Below are 16,806 nucleotides of genomic sequence, written 5' to 3'. Positions count from 1 at the left end.
GGGGTACTTGGGGAGAAAGGTTCGGGGCGTAGAATCCGAATTTTGCGACTCCCTTAGTGCGGGCCGGAAGAAAACGAACGCCTTAATAAATTAAGGGCGCAAGGCATGACGGGTGCGATCATACCAGCACTAATGCACCGGATCCCATCAGAACTCCGCAGTTAAGCGTGCTTGGGCGAGAGTAGTACTAGGATGGGTGACCTCCTGGGAAGTCCTCGTGTTGCACCCCTCTTTTTCGGATTATTTTCTTTTTATTCTATCTCGAACACACGCACACGTACGTATTCCGCCTGCCTGGAGTGGGGTACTTGGGGAGAAAGGTTCGGGGCGTAGAATCCGAATTTTGCGACTCCCTTAAGTGCGGGCCGGAAGAAAACGAACGCCTTAATAAATTAAGGGCGCAAGGCATGACGGGTGCGATCATACCAGCACTAATGCACCGGATCCCATCAGAACTCCGCAGTTAAGCGTGCTTGGGCGAGAGTAGTACTAGGATGGGTGACCTCCTGGGAAGTCCTCGTGTTGCACCCCTCTTTTTCGGATTATTTTCTTTTTATTCTATCTCGAACACACGCACACGTACGTATTCCGCCTGCCTGGAGTGGGGTACTTGGGGAGAAAGGTTCGGGGCGTAGAATCCGAATTTTGCGACTCCCTTAGTGCGGGCCGAAGAAAACGAACGCCTTAATAAATTAAGGGCGCAAGGCATGACGGGTGCGATCATACCAGCACTAATGCACCGGATCCCATCAGAACTCCGCAGTTAAGCGTGCTTGGGCGAGAGTAGTACTAGGATGGGTGACCTCCTGGGAAGTCCTCGTGTTGCACCCCTTTTTCGGATTATTTTCTTTTTATTCTATCTCGAACACACGCACACGTACGTATTCCGCCTGCCTGGAGTGGGGTACTTGGGGAGAAAGGTTCGGGGCGTAGAATCCGAATTTTGCGACTCCCTTAAGTGCGGGCCGGAAGAAAACGAACGCCTTAATAAATTAAGGGCGCAAGGCATGACGGGTGCGATCATACCAGCACTAATGCACCGGATCCCATCAGAACTCCGCAGTTAAGCGTGCTTGGGCGAGAGTAGTACTAGGATGGGTGACCTCCTGGGAAGTCCTCGTGTTGCACCCCTTTTTCGGATTATTTTCTTTTTATTCTATCTCGAACACACGCACACGTACGTATTCCGCCTGCCTGGAGTGGGGTACTTGGGGAGAAAGGTTCGGGCGTAGAATCCGAATTTTGCGACTCCCTTAAGTGCGGGCCGGAAGAAAACGAACGCCTTAATAAATTAAGGGCGCAAGGCATGACGGGTGCGATCATACCAGCACTAATGCACCGGATCCCATCAGAACTCCGCAGTTAAGCGTGCTTGGGCGAGAGTAGTACTAGGATGGGTGACCTCCTGGGAAGTCCTCGTGTTGCACCCTCTTTTTCGGATTATTTTCTTTTTATTCTATCTCGAACACACGCACACGTACGTATTCCGCCTGCCTGGAGTGGGGTACTTGGGGAGAAAGGTTCGGGGCGTAGAATCCGAATTTTGCGACTCCCTTAGTGTGGGCCGGAAGAAAACGAACGCCTTAATAAATTAAGGGCGCAAGGCATGACGGGTGCGATCATACCAGCACTAATGCACCGGATCCCATCAGAACTCCGCAGTTAAGCGTGCTTGGGCGAGAGTAGTACTAGGATGGGTGACCTCCTGGGAAGTCCTCGTGTTGCACCCCTTTTTCGGATTATTTTCTTTTTATTCTATCTCGAACACACGCACACGTACGTATTCCGCCTGCCTGGAGTGGGGTACTTGGGGAGAAAGGTTCGGGCGTAGAATCCGAATTTTGCGACTCCCTTAAGTGCGGGCCGAAGAAAACGAACGCCTTAAATAAATTAAGGGCGCAAGGCATGACGGGTGCGATCATACCAGCACTAATGCACCGGATCCCATCAGAACTCCGCAGTTAAGCGTGCTTGGGCGAGAGTAGTACTAGGATGGGTGACCTCCTGGGAAGTCCTCGTGTTGCACCCCTTTTTCGGATTATTTTCTTTTTATTCTATCTCGAACACACGCACACGTACGTATTCCGCCTGCCTGGAGTGGGGTACTTGGGGAGAAAGGTTCGGGGCGTAGAATCCGAATTTTGCGACTCCCTTAAGTGCGGGCCGGAAGAAAACGAACGCCTTAATAAATTAAGGGCGCAAGGCATGACGGGTGCGATCATACCAGCACTAATGCACCGGATCCCATCAGAACTCCGCAGTTAAGCGTGCTTGGGCGAGAGTAGTACTAGGATGGGTGACCTCCTGGGAAGTCCTCGTGTTGCACCCCTTTTTCGGATTATTTTCTTTTTATTCTATCTCGAACACACGCACACGTACGTATTCCGCCTGCCTGGAGTGGGGTACTTGGGGAGAAAGGTTCGGGGCGTAGAATCCGAATTTTGCGACTCCCTTAAGTGCGGGCCGGAAGAAAACGAACGCCTTAAATAAATTAAGGGCGCAAGGCATGACGGGTGCGATCATACCAGCACTAATGCACCGGATCCCATCAGAACTCCGCAGTTAAGCGTGCTTGGGCGAGAGTAGTACTAGGATGGGTGACCTCCTGGGAAGTCCTCGTGTTGCACCCCTTTTTCGGATTATTTTCTTTTTATTCTATCTCGAACACACGCACACGTACGTATTCCGCCTGCCTGGAGTGGGGTACTTGGGGAGAAAGGTTCGGGGCGTAGAATCCGAATTTTGCGACTCCCTTAAGTGCGGGCCGGAAGAAAACGAACGCCTTAATAAATTAAGGGCGCAAGGCATGACGGGTGCGATCATACCAGCACTAATGCACCGGATCCCATCAGAACTCCGCAGTTAAGCGTGCTTGGGCGAGAGTAGTACTAGGATGGGTGACCTCCTGGGAAGTCCTCGTGTTGCACCCCTTTTTCGGATTATTTTCTTTTTATTCTATCTCGAACACACGCACACGTACGTATTCCGCCTGCCTGGAGTGGGGTACTTGGGGAGAAAGGTTCGGGGCGTAGAATCCGAATTTTGCGACTCCCTTAAGTGCGGGCCGGAAGAAAACGAACGCCTTAATAAATTAAGGGCGCAAGGCATGACGGGTGCGATCATACCAGCACTAATGCACCGGATCCCATCAGAACTCCGCAGTTAAGCGTGCTTGGGCGAGAGTAGTACTAGGATGGGTGACCTCCTGGGAAGTCCTCGTGTTGCACCCTCTTTTTCGGATTATTTTCTTTTTATTCTATCTCGAACACACGCACACGTACGTATTCCGCCTGCCTGGAGTGGGGTACTTGGGGAGAAAGGTTCGGGGCGTAGAATCCGAATTTTGCGACTCCCTTAAGTGCGGGCCGGAAGAAAACGAACGCCTTAAATAAATTAAGGGCGCAAGGCATGACGGGTGCGATCATACCAGCACTAATGCACCGGATCCCATCAGAACTCCGCAGTTAAGCGTGCTTGGGCGAGAGTAGTACTAGGATGGGTGACCTCCTGGGAAGTCCTCGTGTTGCACCCCTCTTTTTCGGATTATTTTCTTTTTATTCTATCTCGAACACACGCACACGTACGTATTCCGCCTGCCTGGAGTGGGGTACTTGGGGAGAAAGGTTCGGGGCGTAGAATCCGAATTTTGCGACTCCCTTAAGTGCGGGCCGGAAGAAAACGAACGCCTTAATAAATTAAGGGCGCAAGGCATGACGGGTGCGATCATACCAGCACTAATGCACCGGATCCCATCAGAACTCCGCAGTTAAGCGTGCTTGGGCGAGAGTAGTACTAGGATGGGTGACCTCCTGGGAAGTCCTCGTGTTGCACCCCTTTTTCGGATTATTTTCTTTTTATTCTATCTCGAACACACGCACACGTACGTATTCCGCCTGCCTGGAGTGGGGTACTTGGGGAGAAAGGTTCGGGGCGTAGAATCCGAATTTTGCGACTCCCTTAAGTGCGGGCCGGAAGAAAACGAACGCCTTAATAAATTAAGGGCGCAAGGCATGACGGGTGCGATCATACCAGCACTAATGCACCGGATCCCATCAGAACTCCGCAGTTAAGCGTGCTTGGGCGAGAGTAGTACTAGGATGGGTGACCTCCTGGGAAGTCCTCGTGTTGCACCCCTTTTTCGGATTATTTTCTTTTTATTCTATCTCGAACACACGCACACGTACGTATTCCGCCTGCCTGGAGTGGGGTACTTGGGGAGAAAGGTTCGGGGCGTAGAATCCGAATTTTGCGACTCCCTTAAGTGCGGGCCGGAAGAAAACGAACGCCTTAAATAAATTAAGGGCGCAAGGCATGACGGGTGCGATCATACCAGCACTAATGCACCGGATCCCATCAGAACTCCGCAGTTAAGCGTGCTTGGGCGAGAGTAGTACTAGGATGGGTGACCTCCTGGGAAGTCCTCGTGTTGCACCCCTTTTTCGGATTATTTTCTTTTTATTCTATCTCGAACACACGCACACGTACGTATTCCGCCTGCCTGGAGTGGGGTACTTGGGGAGAAAGGTTCGGGGCGTCCGAATTTTGCCCTTTAGTGCGGGCCGGAAGAAAACGAACGCCTTAAATAAATTAAGGGCGCAAGGCATGACGGGTGCGATCATACCAGCACTAATGCACCGGATCCCATCAGAACTCCGCAGTTAAGCGTGCTTGGGCGAGAGTAGTACTAGGATGGGTGACCTCCTGGGAAGTCCTCGTGTTGCACCCCTTTTTCGGATTATTTTCTTTTTATTCTATCTCGAACACACGCACACGTACGTATTCCGCCTGCCTGGAGTGGGGTACTTGGGGAGAAAGGTTCGGGGCGTAGAATCCGAATTTTGCGACTCCCTTAAGTGCGGGCCGAAGAAAACGAACGCCTTAATAAATTAAGGGCGCAAGGCATGACGGGTGCGATCATACCAGCACTAATGCACCGGATCCCATCAGAACTCCGCAGTTAAGCGTGCTTGGGCGAGAGTAGTACTAGGATGGGTGACCTCCTGGGAAGTCCTCGTGTTGCACCCCTCTTTTTCGGATTATTTTCTTTTTATTCTATCTCGAACACACGCACACGTACGTATTCCGCCTGCCTGGAGTGGGGTACTTGGGGAGAAAGGTTCGGGGCGTAGAATCCGAATTTTGCGACTCCCTTAGTGCGGGCCGGAAGAAAACGAACGCCTTAATAAATTAAGGGCGCAAGGCATGACGGGTGCGATCATACCAGCACTAATGCACCGGATCCCATCAGAACTCCGCAGTTAAGCGTGCTTGGGCGAGAGTAGTACTAGGATGGGTGACCTCCTGGGAAGTCCTCGTGTTGCACCCCTTTTTCGGATTATTTTCTTTTTATTCTATCTCGAACACACGCACACGTACGTATTCCGCCTGCCTGGAGTGGGGTACTTGGGGAGAAAGGTTCGGGGCGTAGAATCCGAATTTTGCGACTCCCTTAAGTGCGGGCCGAAGAAAACGAACGCCTTAATAAATTAAGGGCGCAAGGCATGACGGGTGCGATCATACCAGCACTAATGCACCGGATCCCATCAGAACTCCGCAGTTAAGCGTGCTTGGGCGAGAGTAGTACTAGGATGGGTGACCTCCTGGGAAGTCCTCGTGTTGCACCCTCTTTTTCGGATTATTTTCTTTTTATTCTATCTCGAACACACGCACACGTACGTATTCCGCCTGCCTGGAGTGGGGTACTTGGGGAGAAAGGTTCGGGGCGTAGAATCCGAATTTTGCGACTCCCTTAAGTGCGGGCCGGAAGAAAACGAACGCCTTAAATAAATTAAGGGCGCAAGGCATGACGGGTGCGATCATACCAGCACTAATGCACCGGATCCCATCAGAACTCCGCAGTTAAGCGTGCTTGGGCGAGAGTAGTACTAGGATGGGTGACCTCCTGGGAAGTCCTCGTGTTGCACCCCTTTTTCGGATTATTTTCTTTTTATTCTATCTCGAACACACGCACACGTACGTATTCCGCCTGCCTGGAGTGGGGTACTTGGGGAGAAAGGTTCGGGGCGTAGAATCCGAATTTTGCGACTCCCTTAGTGCGGGCCGGAAGAAAACGAACGCCTTAATAAATTAAGGGCGCAAGGCATGACGGGTGCGATCATACCAGCACTAATGCACCGGATCCCATCAGAACTCCGCAGTTAAGCGTGCTTGGGCGAGAGTAGTACTAGGATGGGTGACCTCCTGGGAAGTCCTCGTGTTGCACCCCTCTTTTTCGGATTATTTTCTTTTTATTCTATCTCGAACACACGCACACGTACGTATTCCGCCTGCCTGGAGTGGGGTACTTGGGGAGAAAGGTTCGGGGCGTAGAATCCGAATTTTGCGACTCCCTTAAGTGCGGGCCGGAAGAAAACGAACGCCTTAAATAAATTAAGGGCGCAAGGCATGACGGGTGCGATCATACCAGCACTAATGCACCGGATCCCATCAGAACTCCGCAGTTAAGCGTGCTTGGGCGAGAGTAGTACTAGGATGGGTGACCTCCTGGGAAGTCCTCGTGTTGCACCCCTCTTTTTCGGATTATTTTCTTTTTATTCTATCTCGAACACACGCACACGTACGTATTCCGCCTGCCTGGAGTGGGGTACTTGGGGAGAAAGGTTCGGGGCGTAGAATCCGAATTTTGCGACTCCCTTAAGTGCGGGCCGGAAGAAAACGAACGCCTTAATAAATTAAGGGCGCAAGGCATGACGGGTGCGATCATACCAGCACTAATGCACCGGATCCCATCAGAACTCCGCAGTTAAGCGTGCTTGGGCGAGAGTAGTACTAGGATGGGTGACCTCCTGGGAAGTCCTCGTGTTGCACCCCTCTTTTTCGGATTATTTTCTTTTTATTCTATCTCGAACACACGCACACGTACGTATTCCGCCTGCCTGGAGTGGGGTACTTGGGGAGAAAGGTTCGGGGCGTAGAATCCGAATTTTGCGACTCCCTTAAGTGCGGGCCGGAAGAAAACGAACGCCTTAATAAATTAAGGGCGCAAGGCATGACGGGTGCGATCATACCAGCACTAATGCACCGGATCCCATCAGAACTCCGCAGTTAAGCGTGCTTGGGCGAGAGTAGTACTAGGATGGGTGACCTCCTGGGAAGTCCTCGTGTTGCACCCCTTTTTCGGATTATTTTCTTTTTATTCTATCTCGAACACACGCACACGTACGTATTCCGCCTGCCTGGAGTGGGGTACTTGGGGAGAAAGGTTCGGGGCGTAGAATCCGAATTTTGCGACTCCCTTAAGTGCGGGCCGGAAGAAAACGAACGCCTTAATAAATTAAGGGCGCAAGGCATGACGGGTGCGATCATACCAGCACTAATGCACCGGATCCCATCAGAACTCCGCAGTTAAGCGTGCTTGGGCGAGAGTAGTACTAGGATGGGTGACCTCCTGGGAAGTCCTCGTGTTGCACCCCTTTTTCGGATTATTTTCTTTTTATTCTATCTCGAACACACGCACACGTACGTATTCCGCCTGCCTGGAGTGGGGTACTTGGGGAGAAAGGTTCGGGCGTAGAATCCGAATTTTGCGACTCCCTTAAGTGCGGGCCGGAAGAAAACGAACGCCTTAATAAATTAAGGGCGCAAGGCATGACGGGTGCGATCATACCAGCACTAATGCACCGGATCCCATCAGAACTCCGCAGTTAAGCGTGCTTGGGCGAGAGTAGTACTAGGATGGGTGACCTCCTGGGAAGTCCTCGTGTTGCACCCTTTTTCGGATTATTTTCTTTTTATTCTATCTCGAACACACGCACACGTACGTATTCCGCCTGCCTGGAGTGGGGTACTTGGGGAGAAAGGTTCGGGGCGTAGAATCCGAATTTTGCGACTCCCTTAAGTGCGGGCCGGAAGAAAACGAACGCCTTAATAAATTAAGGGCGCAAGGCATGACGGGTGCGATCATACCAGCACTAATGCACCGGATCCCATCAGAACTCCGCAGTTAAGCGTGCTTGGGCGAGAGTAGTACTAGGATGGGTGACCTCCTGGGAAGTCCTCGTGTTGCACCCCTTTTTTCGGATTATTTTCTTTTTATTCTATCTCGAACACACGCACACGTACGTATTCCGCCTGCCTGGAGTGGGGTACTTGGGGAGAAAGGTTCGGGGCGTAGAATCCGAATTTTGCGACTCCCTTAAGTGCGGGCCGGAAGAAAACGAACGCCTTAATAAATTAAGGGCGCAAGGCATGACGGGTGCGATCATACCAGCACTAATGCACCGGATCCCATCAGAACTCCGCAGTTAAGCGTGCTTGGGCGAGAGTAGTACTAGGATGGGTGACCTCCTGGGAAGTCCTCGTGTTGCACCCCTTTTTCGGATTATTTTCTTTTTATTCTATCTCGAACACACGCACACGTACGTATTCCGCCTGCCTGGAGTGGGGTACTTGGGGAGAAAGGTTCGGGGCGTAGAATCCGAATTTTGCGACTCCCTTAAGTGCGGGCCGGAAGAAAACGAACGCCTTAATAAATTAAGGGCGCAAGGCATGACGGGTGCGATCATACCAGCACTAATGCACCGGATCCCATCAGAACTCCGCAGTTAAGCGTGCTTGGGCGAGAGTAGTACTAGGATGGGTGACCTCCTGGGAAGTCCTCGTGTTGCACCCCTTTTTCGGATTATTTTCTTTTTATTCTATCTCGAACACACGCACACGTACGTATTCCGCCTGCCTGGAGTGGGGTACTTGGGGAGAAAGGTTCGGGGCGTAGAATCCGAATTTTGCGACTCCCTTAAGTGCGGGCCGGAAGAAAACGAACGCCTTAATAAATTAAGGGCGCAAGGCATGACGGGTGCGATCATACCAGCACTAATGCACCGGATCCCATCAGAACTCCGCAGTTAAGCGTGCTTGGGCGAGAGTAGTACTAGGATGGGTGACCTCCTGGGAAGTCCTCGTGTTGCACCCTCTTTTTCGGATTATTTTCTTTTTATTCTATCTCGAACACACGCACACGTACGTATTCCGCCTGCCTGGAGTGGGGTACTTGGGGAGAAAGGTTCGGGGCGTAGAATCCGAATTTTGCGACTCCCTTAAGTGCGGGCCGGAAGAAAACGAACGCCTTAATAAATTAAGGGCGCAAGGCATGACGGGTGCGATCATACCAGCACTAATGCACCGGATCCCATCAGAACTCCGCAGTTAAGCGTGCTTGGGCGAGAGTAGTACTAGGATGGGTGACCTCCTGGGAAGTCCTCGTGTTGCACCCCTCTTTTTCGGATTATTTTCTTTTTATTCTATCTCGAACACACGCACACGTACGTATTCCGCCTGCCTGGAGTGGGGTACTTGGGGAGAAAGGTTCGGGGCGTAGAATCCGAATTTTGCGACTCCCTTAAGTGCGGGCCGGAAGAAAACGAACGCCTTAAATAAATTAAGGGCGCAAGGCATGACGGGTGCGATCATACCAGCACTAATGCACCGGATCCCATCAGAACTCCGCAGTTAAGCGTGCTTGGGCGAGAGTAGTACTAGGATGGGTGACCTCCTGGGAAGTCCTCGTGTTGCACCCTCTTTTTCGGATTATTTTCTTTTTATTCTATCTCGAACACACGCACACGTACGTATTCCGCCTGCCTGGAGTGGGGTACTTGGGGAGAAAGGTTCGGGGCGTAGAATCCGAATTTTGCGACTCCCTTAAGTGCGGGCCGGAAGAAAACGAACGCCTTAATAAATTAAGGGCGCAAGGCATGACGGGTGCGATCATACCAGCACTAATGCACCGGATCCCATCAGAACTCCGCAGTTAAGCGTGCTTGGGCGAGAGTAGTACTAGGATGGGTGACCTCCTGGGAAGTCCTCGTGTTGCACCCCTTTTTCGGATTATTTTCTTTTTATTCTATCTCGAACACACGCACACGTACGTATTCCGCCTGCCTGGAGTGGGGTACTTGGGGAGAAAGGTTCGGGGCGTAGAATCCGAATTTTGCGACTCCCTTAAGTGCGGGCCGGAAGAAAACGAACGCCTTAATAAATTAAGGGCGCAAGGCATGACGGGTGCGATCATACCAGCACTAATGCACCGGATCCCATCAGAACTCCGCAGTTAAGCGTGCTTGGGCGAGAGTAGTACTAGGATGGGTGACCTCCTGGGAAGTCCTCGTGTTGCACCCCTTTTTCGGATTATTTTCTTTTTATTCTATCTCGAACACACGCACACGTACGTATTCCGCCTGCCTGGAGTGGGGTACTTGGGGAGAAAGGTTCGGGGCGTAGAATCCGAATTTTGCGACTCCCTTAAGTGCGGGCCGGAAGAAAACGAACGCCTTAATAAATTAAGGGCGCAAGGCATGACGGGTGCGATCATACCAGCACTAATGCACCGGATCCCATCAGAACTCCGCAGTTAAGCGTGCTTGGGCGAGAGTAGTACTAGGATGGGTGACCTCCTGGGAAGTCCTCGTGTTGCACCCCTCTTTTTCGGATTATTTTCTTTTTATTCTATCTCGAACACACGCACACGTACGTATTCCGCCTGCCTGGAGTGGGGTACTTGGGGAGAAAGGTTCGGGGCGTAGAATCCGAATTTTGCGACTCCCTTAGTGCGGGCCGGAAGAAAACGAACGCCTTAATAAATTAAGGGCGCAAGGCATGACGGGTGCGATCATACCAGCACTAATGCACCGGATCCCATCAGAACTCCGCAGTTAAGCGTGCTTGGGCGAGAGTAGTACTAGGATGGGTGACCTCCTGGGAAGTCCTCGTGTTGCACCCCTTTTTCGGATTATTTTCTTTTTATTCTATCTCGAACACACGCACACGTACGTATTCCGCCTGCCTGGAGTGGGGTACTTGGGGAGAAAGGTTCGGGCGTAGAATCCGAATTTTGCGACTCCCTTAAGTGCGGGCCGGAAGAAAACGAACGCCTTAATAAATTAAGGGCGCAAGGCATGACGGGTGCGATCATACCAGCACTAATGCACCGGATCCCATCAGAACTCCGCAGTTAAGCGTGCTTGGGCGAGAGTAGTACTAGGATGGGTGACCTCCTGGGAAGTCCTCGTGTTGCACCCCTCTTTTTCGGATTATTTTCTTTTTATTCTATCTCGAACACACGCACACGTACGTATTCCGCCTGCCTGGAGTGGGGTACTTGGGGAGAAAGGTTCGGGGCGTAGAATCCGAATTTTGCGACTCCCTTAAGTGCGGGCCGGAAGAAAACGAACGCCTTAATAAATTAAGGGCGCAAGGCATGACGGGTGCGATCATACCAGCACTAATGCACCGGATCCCATCAGAACTCCGCAGTTAAGCGTGCTTGGGCGAGAGTAGTACTAGGATGGGTGACCTCCTGGGAAGTCCTCGTGTTGCACCCCTCTTTTTCGGATTATTTTCTTTTTATTCTATCTCGAACACACGCACACGTACGTATTCCGCCTGCCTGGAGTGGGGTACTTGGGGAGAAAGGTTCGGGGCGTAGAATCCGAATTTTGCGACTCCCTTAAGTGCGGGCCGGAAGAAAACGAACGCCTTAATAAATTAAGGGCGCAAGGCATGACGGGTGCGATCATACCAGCACTAATGCACCGGATCCCATCAGAACTCCGCAGTTAAGCGTGCTTGGGCGAGAGTAGTACTAGGATGGGTGACCTCCTGGGAAGTCCTCGTGTTGCACCCCTTTTTCGGATTATTTTCTTTTTATTCTATCTCGAACACACGCACACGTACGTATTCCGCCTGCCTGGAGTGGGGTACTTGGGGAGAAAGGTTCGGGGCGTAGAATCCGAATTTTGCGACTCCCTTAAGTGCGGGCCGAAGAAAACGAACGCCTTAAATAAATTAAGGGCGCAAGGCATGACGGGTGCGATCATACCAGCACTAATGCACCGGATCCCATCAGAACTCCGCAGTTAAGCGTGCTTGGGCGAGAGTAGTACTAGGATGGGTGACCTCCTGGGAAGTCCTCGTGTTGCACCCCTTTTTCGGATTATTTTCTTTTTATTCTATCTCGAACACACGCACACGTACGTATTCCGCCTGCCTGGAGTGGGGTACTTGGGGAGAAAGGTTCGGGGCGTAGAATCCGAATTTTGCGACTCCCTTAAGTGCGGGCCGGAAGAAAACGAACGCCTTAAATAAATTAAGGGCGCAAGGCATGACGGGTGCGATCATACCAGCACTAATGCACCGGATCCCATCAGAACTCCGCAGTTAAGCGTGCTTGGGCGAGAGTAGTACTAGGATGGGTGACCTCCTGGGAAGTCCTCGTGTTGCACCCCTTTTTCGGATTATTTTCTTTTTATTCTATCTCGAACACACGCACACGTACGTATTCCGCCTGCCTGGAGTGGGGTACTTGGGGAGAAAGGTTCGGGGCGTAGAATCCGAATTTTGCGACTCCCTTAAGTGCGGGCCGGAAGAAAACGAACGCCTTAATAAATTAAGGGCGCAAGGCATGACGGGTGCGATCATACCAGCACTAATGCACCGGATCCCATCAGAACTCCGCAGTTAAGCGTGCTTGGGCGAGAGTAGTACTAGGATGGGTGACCTCCTGGGAAGTCCTCGTGTTGCACCCTCTTTTTCGGATTATTTTCTTTTTATTCTATCTCGAACACACGCACACGTACGTATTCCGCCTGCCTGGAGTGGGGTACTTGGGGAGAAAGGTTCGGGGCGTAGAATCCGAATTTTGCGACTCCCTTAAGTGCGGGCCGGAAGAAAACGAACGCCTTAATAAATTAAGGGCGCAAGGCATGACGGGTGCGATCATACCAGCACTAATGCACCGGATCCCATCAGAACTCCGCAGTTAAGCGTGCTTGGGCGAGAGTAGTACTAGGATGGGTGACCTCCTGGGAAGTCCTCGTGTTGCCCCTTTTTTCGGATTATTTTCTTTTTATTCTATCTCGAACACACGCACACGTACGTATTCCGCCTGCCTGGAGTGGGGTACTTGGGGAGAAAGGTTCGGGGCGTAGAATCCGAATTTTGCGACTCCCTTAAGTGCGGGCCGGAAGAAAACGAACGCCTTAATAAATTAAGGGCGCAAGGCATGACGGGTGCGATCATACCAGCACTAATGCACCGGATCCCATCAGAACTCCGCAGTTAAGCGTGCTTGGGCGAGAGTAGTACTAGGATGGGTGACCTCCTGGGAAGTCCTCGTGTTGCACCCTCTTTTTCGGATTATTTTCTTTTTATTCTATCTCGAACACACGCACACGTACGTATTCCGCCTGCCTGGAGTGGGGTACTTGGGGAGAAAGGTTCGGGGCGTAGAATCCGAATTTTGCGACTCCCTTAAGTGCGGGCCGGAAGAAAACGAACGCCTTAAATAAATTAAGGGCGCAAGGCATGACGGGTGCGATCATACCAGCACTAATGCACCGGATCCCATCAGAACTCCGCAGTTAAGCGTGCTTGGGCGAGAGTAGTACTAGGATGGGTGACCTCCTGGGAAGTCCTCGTGTTGCACCCCTTTTTCGGATTATTTTCTTTTTATTCTATCTCGAACACACGCACACGTACGTATTCCGCCTGCCTGGAGTGGGGTACTTGGGGAGAAAGGTTCGGGGCGTAGAATCCGAATTTTGCGACTCCCTTAAGTGCGGGCCGGAAGAAAACGAACGCCTTAAATAAATTAAGGGCGCAAGGCATGACGGGTGCGATCATACCAGCACTAATGCACCGGATCCCATCAGAACTCCGCAGTTAAGCGTGCTTGGGCGAGAGTAGTACTAGGATGGGTGACCTCCTGGGAAGTCCTCGTGTTGCACCCCTCTTTTTCGGATTATTTTCTTTTTATTCTATCTCGAACACACGCACACGTACGTATTCCGCCTGCCTGGAGTGGGGTACTTGGGGAGAAAGGTTCGGGGCGTAGAATCCGAATTTTGCGACTCCCTTAAGTGCGGGCCGGAAGAAAACGAACGCCTTAATAAATTAAGGGCGCAAGGCATGACGGGTGCGATCATACCAGCACTAATGCACCGGATCCCATCAGAACTCCGCAGTTAAGCGTGCTTGGGCGAGAGTAGTACTAGGATGGGTGACCTCCTGGGAAGTCCTCGTGTTGCACCCCTCTTTTTCGGATTATTTTCTTTTTATTCTATCTCGAACACACGCACACGTACGTATTCCGCCTGCCTGGAGTGGGGTACTTGGGGAGAAAGGTTCGGGGCGTAGAATCCGAATTTTGCGACTCCCTTAAGTGCGGGCCGGAAGAAAACGAACGCCTTAAATAAATTAAGGGCGCAAGGCATGACGGGTGCGATCATACCAGCACTAATGCACCGGATCCCATCAGAACTCCGCAGTTAAGCGTGCTTGGGCGAGAGTAGTACTAGGATGGGTGACCTCCTGGGAAGTCCTCGTGTTGCACCCCTTTTTCGGATTATTTTCTTTTTATTCTATCTCGAACACACGCACACGTACGTATTCCGCCTGCCTGGAGTGGGGTACTTGGGGAGAAAGGTTCGGGGCGTAGAATCCGAATTTTGCGACTCCCTTAAGTGCGGGCCGGAAGAAAACGAACGCCTTAATAAATTAAGGGCGCAAGGCATGACGGGTGCGATCATACCAGCACTAATGCACCGGATCCCATCAGAACTCCGCAGTTAAGCGTGCTTGGGCGAGAGTAGTACTAGGATGGGTGACCTCCTGGGAAGTCCTCGTGTTGCACCCCTTTTTCGGATTATTTTCTTTTTATTCTATCTCGAACACACGCACACGTACGTATTCCGCCTGCCTGGAGTGGGGTACTTGGGGAGAAAGGTTCGGGGCGTAGAATCCGAATTTTGCGACTCCCTTAAGTGCGGGCCGGAAGAAAACGAACGCCTTAATAAATTAAGGGCGCAAGGCATGACGGGTGCGATCATACCAGCACTAATGCACCGGATCCCATCAGAACTCCGCAGTTAAGCGTGCTTGGGCGAGAGTAGTACTAGGATGGGTGACCTCCTGGGAAGTCCTCGTGTTGCACCCCTTTTTCGGATTATTTTCTTTTTATTCTATCTCGAACACACGCACACGTACGTATTCCGCCTGCCTGGAGTGGGGTACTTGGGGAGAAAGGTTCGGGGCGTAGAATCCGAATTTTGCGACTCCCTTAAGTGCGGGCCGGAAGAAAACGAACGCCTTAATAAATTAAGGGCGCAAGGCATGACGGGTGCGATCATACCAGCACTAATGCACCGGATCCCATCAGAACTCCGCAGTTAAGCGTGCTTGGGCGAGAGTAGTACTAGGATGGGTGACCTCCTGGGAAGTCCTCGTGTTGCACCCCTTTTTCGGATTATTTTCTTTTTATTCTATCTCGAACACACGCACACGTACGTATTCCGCCTGCCTGGAGTGGGGTACTTGGGGAGAAAGGTTCGGGCGTAGAATCCGAATTTTGCGACTCCCTTAAGTGGGGCCGAAGAAAACGAACGCCTTAAATAAATTAAGGGCGCAAGGCATGACGGGTGCGATCATACCAGCACTAATGCACCGGATCCCATCAGAACTCCGCAGTTAAGCGTGCTTGGGCGAGAGTAGTACTAGGATGGGTGACCTCCTGGGAAGTCCTCGTGTTGCACCCTCTTTTTCGGATTATTTTCTTTTTATTCTATCTCGAACACACGCACACGTACGTATTCCGCCTGCCTGGAGTGGGGTACTTGGGGAGAAAGGTTCGGGGCGTAGAATCCGAATTTTGCGACTCCCTTAGTGCGGGCCGGAAGAAAACGAACGCCTTAATAAATTAAGGGCGCAAGGCATGACGGGTGCGATCATACCAGCACTAATGCACCGGATCCCATCAGAACTCCGCAGTTAAGCGTGCTTGGGCGAGAGTAGTACTAGGATGGGTGACCTCCTGGGAAGTCCTCGTGTTGCACCCCTTTTTCGGATTATTTTCTTTTTATTCTATCTCGAACACACGCACACGTACGTATTCCGCCTGCCTGGAGTGGGGTACTTGGGGAGAAAGGTTCGGGGCGTAGAATCCGAATTTTGCGACTCCCTTAAGTGCGGGCCGGAAGAAAACGAACGCCTTAAATAAATTAAGGGCGCAAGGCATGACGGGTGCGATCATACCAGCACTAATGCACCGGATCCCATCAGAACTCCGCAGTTAAGCGTGCTTGGGCGAGAGTAGTACTAGGATGGGTGACCTCCTGGGAAGTCCTCGTGTTGCACCCTCTTTTTCGGATTATTTTCTTTTTATTCTATCTCGAACACACGCACACGTACGTATTCCGCCTGCCTGGAGTGGGGTACTTGGGGAGAAAGGTTCGGGGCGTAGAATCCGAATTTTGCGACTCCCTTAAGTGCGGGCCGGAAGAAAACGAACGCCTTAATAAATTAAGGGCGCAAGGCATGACGGGTGCGATCATACCAGCACTAATGCACCGGATCCCATCAGAACTCCGCAGTTAAGCGTGCTTGGGCGAGAGTAGTACTAGGATGGGTGACCTCCTGGGAAGTCCTCGTGTTGCACCCCTTTTTCGGATTATTTTCTTTTTATTCTATCTCGAACACACGCACACGTACGTATTCCGCCTGCCTGGAGTGGGGTACTTGGGGAGAAAGGTTCGGGGCGTAGAATCCGAATTTTGCGACTCCCTTAAGTGCGGGCCGGAAGAAAACGAACGCCTTAATAAATTAAGGGCGCAAGGCATGACGGGTGCGATCATACCAGCACTAATGCACCGGATCCCATCAGAACTCCGCAGTTAAGCGTGCTTGGGCGAGAGTAGTACTAGGATGGGTGACCTCCTGGGAAGTCCTCGTGTTGCACCCCTTTTTCGGATTATTTTCTTTTTATTCTATATCGAACACACACACGTACGTATTCCG

At 51.5% G+C, this 16,806-nt stretch overlaps 56 non-coding genes across 56 annotated transcripts; all 56 read left to right on the top strand.

Annotated features, from left to right (window-relative positions):
• The first annotated feature begins 110 nt into the window (after positions 1-110).
• On the top strand, positions 111-229 carry LOC120168388. Its single transcript, XR_005520193.1, has one exon. It is a non-coding gene; the product is annotated as a 5S ribosomal RNA (ribosomal RNA).
• Positions 230-412: 183 nt separating this feature from the next.
• LOC120168387 lies at positions 413-531 on the top strand. Its single transcript, XR_005520192.1, has one exon. It is a non-coding gene; the product is annotated as a 5S ribosomal RNA (ribosomal RNA).
• Positions 532-712: 181 nt separating this feature from the next.
• On the top strand, positions 713-831 carry LOC120168386. Its single transcript, XR_005520191.1, has one exon. It is a non-coding gene; the product is annotated as a 5S ribosomal RNA (ribosomal RNA).
• A 181-nt stretch (positions 832-1,012) lies between these two features.
• On the top strand, positions 1,013-1,131 carry LOC120168385. Its single transcript, XR_005520190.1, has one exon. It is a non-coding gene; the product is annotated as a 5S ribosomal RNA (ribosomal RNA).
• Positions 1,132-1,311: 180 nt separating this feature from the next.
• LOC120168605 lies at positions 1,312-1,430 on the top strand. The gene has a single exon (XR_005520396.1). It is a non-coding gene; the product is annotated as a 5S ribosomal RNA (ribosomal RNA).
• Positions 1,431-1,611: 181 nt separating this feature from the next.
• On the top strand, positions 1,612-1,730 carry LOC120168384. The gene has a single exon (XR_005520189.1). It is a non-coding gene; the product is annotated as a 5S ribosomal RNA (ribosomal RNA).
• A 180-nt stretch (positions 1,731-1,910) lies between these two features.
• Positions 1,911-2,029, top strand: LOC120168382. The gene has a single exon (XR_005520188.1). It is a non-coding gene; the product is annotated as a 5S ribosomal RNA (ribosomal RNA).
• A 181-nt stretch (positions 2,030-2,210) lies between these two features.
• LOC120168381 lies at positions 2,211-2,329 on the top strand. Its single transcript, XR_005520187.1, has one exon. It is a non-coding gene; the product is annotated as a 5S ribosomal RNA (ribosomal RNA).
• Positions 2,330-2,511: 182 nt separating this feature from the next.
• Positions 2,512-2,630, top strand: LOC120168379. The gene has a single exon (XR_005520185.1). It is a non-coding gene; the product is annotated as a 5S ribosomal RNA (ribosomal RNA).
• Positions 2,631-2,811: 181 nt separating this feature from the next.
• Positions 2,812-2,930, top strand: LOC120168378. The gene has a single exon (XR_005520184.1). It is a non-coding gene; the product is annotated as a 5S ribosomal RNA (ribosomal RNA).
• A 181-nt stretch (positions 2,931-3,111) lies between these two features.
• Positions 3,112-3,230, top strand: LOC120168604. Its single transcript, XR_005520395.1, has one exon. It is a non-coding gene; the product is annotated as a 5S ribosomal RNA (ribosomal RNA).
• Positions 3,231-3,413: 183 nt separating this feature from the next.
• LOC120168377 lies at positions 3,414-3,532 on the top strand. The gene has a single exon (XR_005520183.1). It is a non-coding gene; the product is annotated as a 5S ribosomal RNA (ribosomal RNA).
• Positions 3,533-3,715: 183 nt separating this feature from the next.
• Positions 3,716-3,834, top strand: LOC120168376. Its single transcript, XR_005520182.1, has one exon. It is a non-coding gene; the product is annotated as a 5S ribosomal RNA (ribosomal RNA).
• A 181-nt stretch (positions 3,835-4,015) lies between these two features.
• LOC120168375 lies at positions 4,016-4,134 on the top strand. The gene has a single exon (XR_005520181.1). It is a non-coding gene; the product is annotated as a 5S ribosomal RNA (ribosomal RNA).
• Positions 4,135-4,316: 182 nt separating this feature from the next.
• Positions 4,317-4,435, top strand: LOC120168374. Its single transcript, XR_005520180.1, has one exon. It is a non-coding gene; the product is annotated as a 5S ribosomal RNA (ribosomal RNA).
• Positions 4,436-4,607: 172 nt separating this feature from the next.
• Positions 4,608-4,726, top strand: LOC120168373. The gene has a single exon (XR_005520179.1). It is a non-coding gene; the product is annotated as a 5S ribosomal RNA (ribosomal RNA).
• A 180-nt stretch (positions 4,727-4,906) lies between these two features.
• On the top strand, positions 4,907-5,025 carry LOC120168372. Its single transcript, XR_005520178.1, has one exon. It is a non-coding gene; the product is annotated as a 5S ribosomal RNA (ribosomal RNA).
• A 182-nt stretch (positions 5,026-5,207) lies between these two features.
• On the top strand, positions 5,208-5,326 carry LOC120168371. Its single transcript, XR_005520177.1, has one exon. It is a non-coding gene; the product is annotated as a 5S ribosomal RNA (ribosomal RNA).
• Positions 5,327-5,506: 180 nt separating this feature from the next.
• Positions 5,507-5,625, top strand: LOC120168602. Its single transcript, XR_005520394.1, has one exon. It is a non-coding gene; the product is annotated as a 5S ribosomal RNA (ribosomal RNA).
• Positions 5,626-5,808: 183 nt separating this feature from the next.
• Positions 5,809-5,927, top strand: LOC120168370. Its single transcript, XR_005520176.1, has one exon. It is a non-coding gene; the product is annotated as a 5S ribosomal RNA (ribosomal RNA).
• A 180-nt stretch (positions 5,928-6,107) lies between these two features.
• On the top strand, positions 6,108-6,226 carry LOC120168368. The gene has a single exon (XR_005520174.1). It is a non-coding gene; the product is annotated as a 5S ribosomal RNA (ribosomal RNA).
• Positions 6,227-6,410: 184 nt separating this feature from the next.
• On the top strand, positions 6,411-6,529 carry LOC120168366. Its single transcript, XR_005520173.1, has one exon. It is a non-coding gene; the product is annotated as a 5S ribosomal RNA (ribosomal RNA).
• A 183-nt stretch (positions 6,530-6,712) lies between these two features.
• Positions 6,713-6,831, top strand: LOC120168365. Its single transcript, XR_005520172.1, has one exon. It is a non-coding gene; the product is annotated as a 5S ribosomal RNA (ribosomal RNA).
• A 183-nt stretch (positions 6,832-7,014) lies between these two features.
• On the top strand, positions 7,015-7,133 carry LOC120168364. The gene has a single exon (XR_005520171.1). It is a non-coding gene; the product is annotated as a 5S ribosomal RNA (ribosomal RNA).
• Positions 7,134-7,314: 181 nt separating this feature from the next.
• On the top strand, positions 7,315-7,433 carry LOC120168363. The gene has a single exon (XR_005520170.1). It is a non-coding gene; the product is annotated as a 5S ribosomal RNA (ribosomal RNA).
• Positions 7,434-7,613: 180 nt separating this feature from the next.
• LOC120168601 lies at positions 7,614-7,732 on the top strand. Its single transcript, XR_005520393.1, has one exon. It is a non-coding gene; the product is annotated as a 5S ribosomal RNA (ribosomal RNA).
• A 180-nt stretch (positions 7,733-7,912) lies between these two features.
• Positions 7,913-8,031, top strand: LOC120168362. Its single transcript, XR_005520169.1, has one exon. It is a non-coding gene; the product is annotated as a 5S ribosomal RNA (ribosomal RNA).
• Positions 8,032-8,213: 182 nt separating this feature from the next.
• On the top strand, positions 8,214-8,332 carry LOC120168360. The gene has a single exon (XR_005520168.1). It is a non-coding gene; the product is annotated as a 5S ribosomal RNA (ribosomal RNA).
• Positions 8,333-8,513: 181 nt separating this feature from the next.
• LOC120168359 lies at positions 8,514-8,632 on the top strand. Its single transcript, XR_005520167.1, has one exon. It is a non-coding gene; the product is annotated as a 5S ribosomal RNA (ribosomal RNA).
• A 181-nt stretch (positions 8,633-8,813) lies between these two features.
• On the top strand, positions 8,814-8,932 carry LOC120168600. The gene has a single exon (XR_005520392.1). It is a non-coding gene; the product is annotated as a 5S ribosomal RNA (ribosomal RNA).
• Positions 8,933-9,114: 182 nt separating this feature from the next.
• LOC120168358 lies at positions 9,115-9,233 on the top strand. Its single transcript, XR_005520166.1, has one exon. It is a non-coding gene; the product is annotated as a 5S ribosomal RNA (ribosomal RNA).
• Positions 9,234-9,417: 184 nt separating this feature from the next.
• LOC120168599 lies at positions 9,418-9,536 on the top strand. Its single transcript, XR_005520391.1, has one exon. It is a non-coding gene; the product is annotated as a 5S ribosomal RNA (ribosomal RNA).
• A 182-nt stretch (positions 9,537-9,718) lies between these two features.
• LOC120168357 lies at positions 9,719-9,837 on the top strand. The gene has a single exon (XR_005520165.1). It is a non-coding gene; the product is annotated as a 5S ribosomal RNA (ribosomal RNA).
• Positions 9,838-10,018: 181 nt separating this feature from the next.
• LOC120168355 lies at positions 10,019-10,137 on the top strand. The gene has a single exon (XR_005520163.1). It is a non-coding gene; the product is annotated as a 5S ribosomal RNA (ribosomal RNA).
• A 181-nt stretch (positions 10,138-10,318) lies between these two features.
• Positions 10,319-10,437, top strand: LOC120168354. The gene has a single exon (XR_005520162.1). It is a non-coding gene; the product is annotated as a 5S ribosomal RNA (ribosomal RNA).
• Positions 10,438-10,619: 182 nt separating this feature from the next.
• Positions 10,620-10,738, top strand: LOC120168353. Its single transcript, XR_005520161.1, has one exon. It is a non-coding gene; the product is annotated as a 5S ribosomal RNA (ribosomal RNA).
• A 180-nt stretch (positions 10,739-10,918) lies between these two features.
• On the top strand, positions 10,919-11,037 carry LOC120168352. Its single transcript, XR_005520160.1, has one exon. It is a non-coding gene; the product is annotated as a 5S ribosomal RNA (ribosomal RNA).
• A 183-nt stretch (positions 11,038-11,220) lies between these two features.
• Positions 11,221-11,339, top strand: LOC120168351. Its single transcript, XR_005520159.1, has one exon. It is a non-coding gene; the product is annotated as a 5S ribosomal RNA (ribosomal RNA).
• Positions 11,340-11,522: 183 nt separating this feature from the next.
• Positions 11,523-11,641, top strand: LOC120168349. Its single transcript, XR_005520158.1, has one exon. It is a non-coding gene; the product is annotated as a 5S ribosomal RNA (ribosomal RNA).
• A 181-nt stretch (positions 11,642-11,822) lies between these two features.
• On the top strand, positions 11,823-11,941 carry LOC120168348. Its single transcript, XR_005520157.1, has one exon. It is a non-coding gene; the product is annotated as a 5S ribosomal RNA (ribosomal RNA).
• Positions 11,942-12,123: 182 nt separating this feature from the next.
• LOC120168347 lies at positions 12,124-12,242 on the top strand. Its single transcript, XR_005520156.1, has one exon. It is a non-coding gene; the product is annotated as a 5S ribosomal RNA (ribosomal RNA).
• Positions 12,243-12,423: 181 nt separating this feature from the next.
• Positions 12,424-12,542, top strand: LOC120168598. The gene has a single exon (XR_005520390.1). It is a non-coding gene; the product is annotated as a 5S ribosomal RNA (ribosomal RNA).
• Positions 12,543-12,724: 182 nt separating this feature from the next.
• LOC120168675 lies at positions 12,725-12,843 on the top strand. Its single transcript, XR_005520463.1, has one exon. It is a non-coding gene; the product is annotated as a 5S ribosomal RNA (ribosomal RNA).
• A 180-nt stretch (positions 12,844-13,023) lies between these two features.
• On the top strand, positions 13,024-13,142 carry LOC120168597. The gene has a single exon (XR_005520389.1). It is a non-coding gene; the product is annotated as a 5S ribosomal RNA (ribosomal RNA).
• A 183-nt stretch (positions 13,143-13,325) lies between these two features.
• On the top strand, positions 13,326-13,444 carry LOC120168346. Its single transcript, XR_005520155.1, has one exon. It is a non-coding gene; the product is annotated as a 5S ribosomal RNA (ribosomal RNA).
• Positions 13,445-13,626: 182 nt separating this feature from the next.
• Positions 13,627-13,745, top strand: LOC120168345. Its single transcript, XR_005520154.1, has one exon. It is a non-coding gene; the product is annotated as a 5S ribosomal RNA (ribosomal RNA).
• Positions 13,746-13,928: 183 nt separating this feature from the next.
• LOC120168343 lies at positions 13,929-14,047 on the top strand. The gene has a single exon (XR_005520152.1). It is a non-coding gene; the product is annotated as a 5S ribosomal RNA (ribosomal RNA).
• A 184-nt stretch (positions 14,048-14,231) lies between these two features.
• LOC120168342 lies at positions 14,232-14,350 on the top strand. Its single transcript, XR_005520151.1, has one exon. It is a non-coding gene; the product is annotated as a 5S ribosomal RNA (ribosomal RNA).
• A 181-nt stretch (positions 14,351-14,531) lies between these two features.
• On the top strand, positions 14,532-14,650 carry LOC120168341. Its single transcript, XR_005520150.1, has one exon. It is a non-coding gene; the product is annotated as a 5S ribosomal RNA (ribosomal RNA).
• Positions 14,651-14,831: 181 nt separating this feature from the next.
• On the top strand, positions 14,832-14,950 carry LOC120168340. The gene has a single exon (XR_005520149.1). It is a non-coding gene; the product is annotated as a 5S ribosomal RNA (ribosomal RNA).
• Positions 14,951-15,131: 181 nt separating this feature from the next.
• On the top strand, positions 15,132-15,250 carry LOC120168339. The gene has a single exon (XR_005520148.1). It is a non-coding gene; the product is annotated as a 5S ribosomal RNA (ribosomal RNA).
• Positions 15,251-15,429: 179 nt separating this feature from the next.
• On the top strand, positions 15,430-15,548 carry LOC120168596. The gene has a single exon (XR_005520388.1). It is a non-coding gene; the product is annotated as a 5S ribosomal RNA (ribosomal RNA).
• Positions 15,549-15,729: 181 nt separating this feature from the next.
• LOC120168338 lies at positions 15,730-15,848 on the top strand. The gene has a single exon (XR_005520147.1). It is a non-coding gene; the product is annotated as a 5S ribosomal RNA (ribosomal RNA).
• Positions 15,849-16,030: 182 nt separating this feature from the next.
• On the top strand, positions 16,031-16,149 carry LOC120168594. The gene has a single exon (XR_005520386.1). It is a non-coding gene; the product is annotated as a 5S ribosomal RNA (ribosomal RNA).
• Positions 16,150-16,331: 182 nt separating this feature from the next.
• Positions 16,332-16,450, top strand: LOC120168337. The gene has a single exon (XR_005520146.1). It is a non-coding gene; the product is annotated as a 5S ribosomal RNA (ribosomal RNA).
• A 181-nt stretch (positions 16,451-16,631) lies between these two features.
• Positions 16,632-16,750, top strand: LOC120168336. Its single transcript, XR_005520145.1, has one exon. It is a non-coding gene; the product is annotated as a 5S ribosomal RNA (ribosomal RNA).
• Positions 16,751-16,806: the final 56 nt, after the last annotated feature.

The sequence above is a fragment of the Hibiscus syriacus genome, unplaced genomic scaffold (assembly GCF_006381635.1).
Source record: "Hibiscus syriacus cultivar Baekdansim isolate YM2019G1 unplaced genomic scaffold, ASM638163v2 tig00111720_pilon, whole genome shotgun sequence".
Classification (NCBI taxonomy): Eukaryota; Viridiplantae; Streptophyta; class Magnoliopsida; order Malvales; family Malvaceae; genus Hibiscus; species Hibiscus syriacus.
Note: the sequence above shows the minus strand (reverse complement) of the source record. Positions and strands in the feature narration are given on the sequence as shown.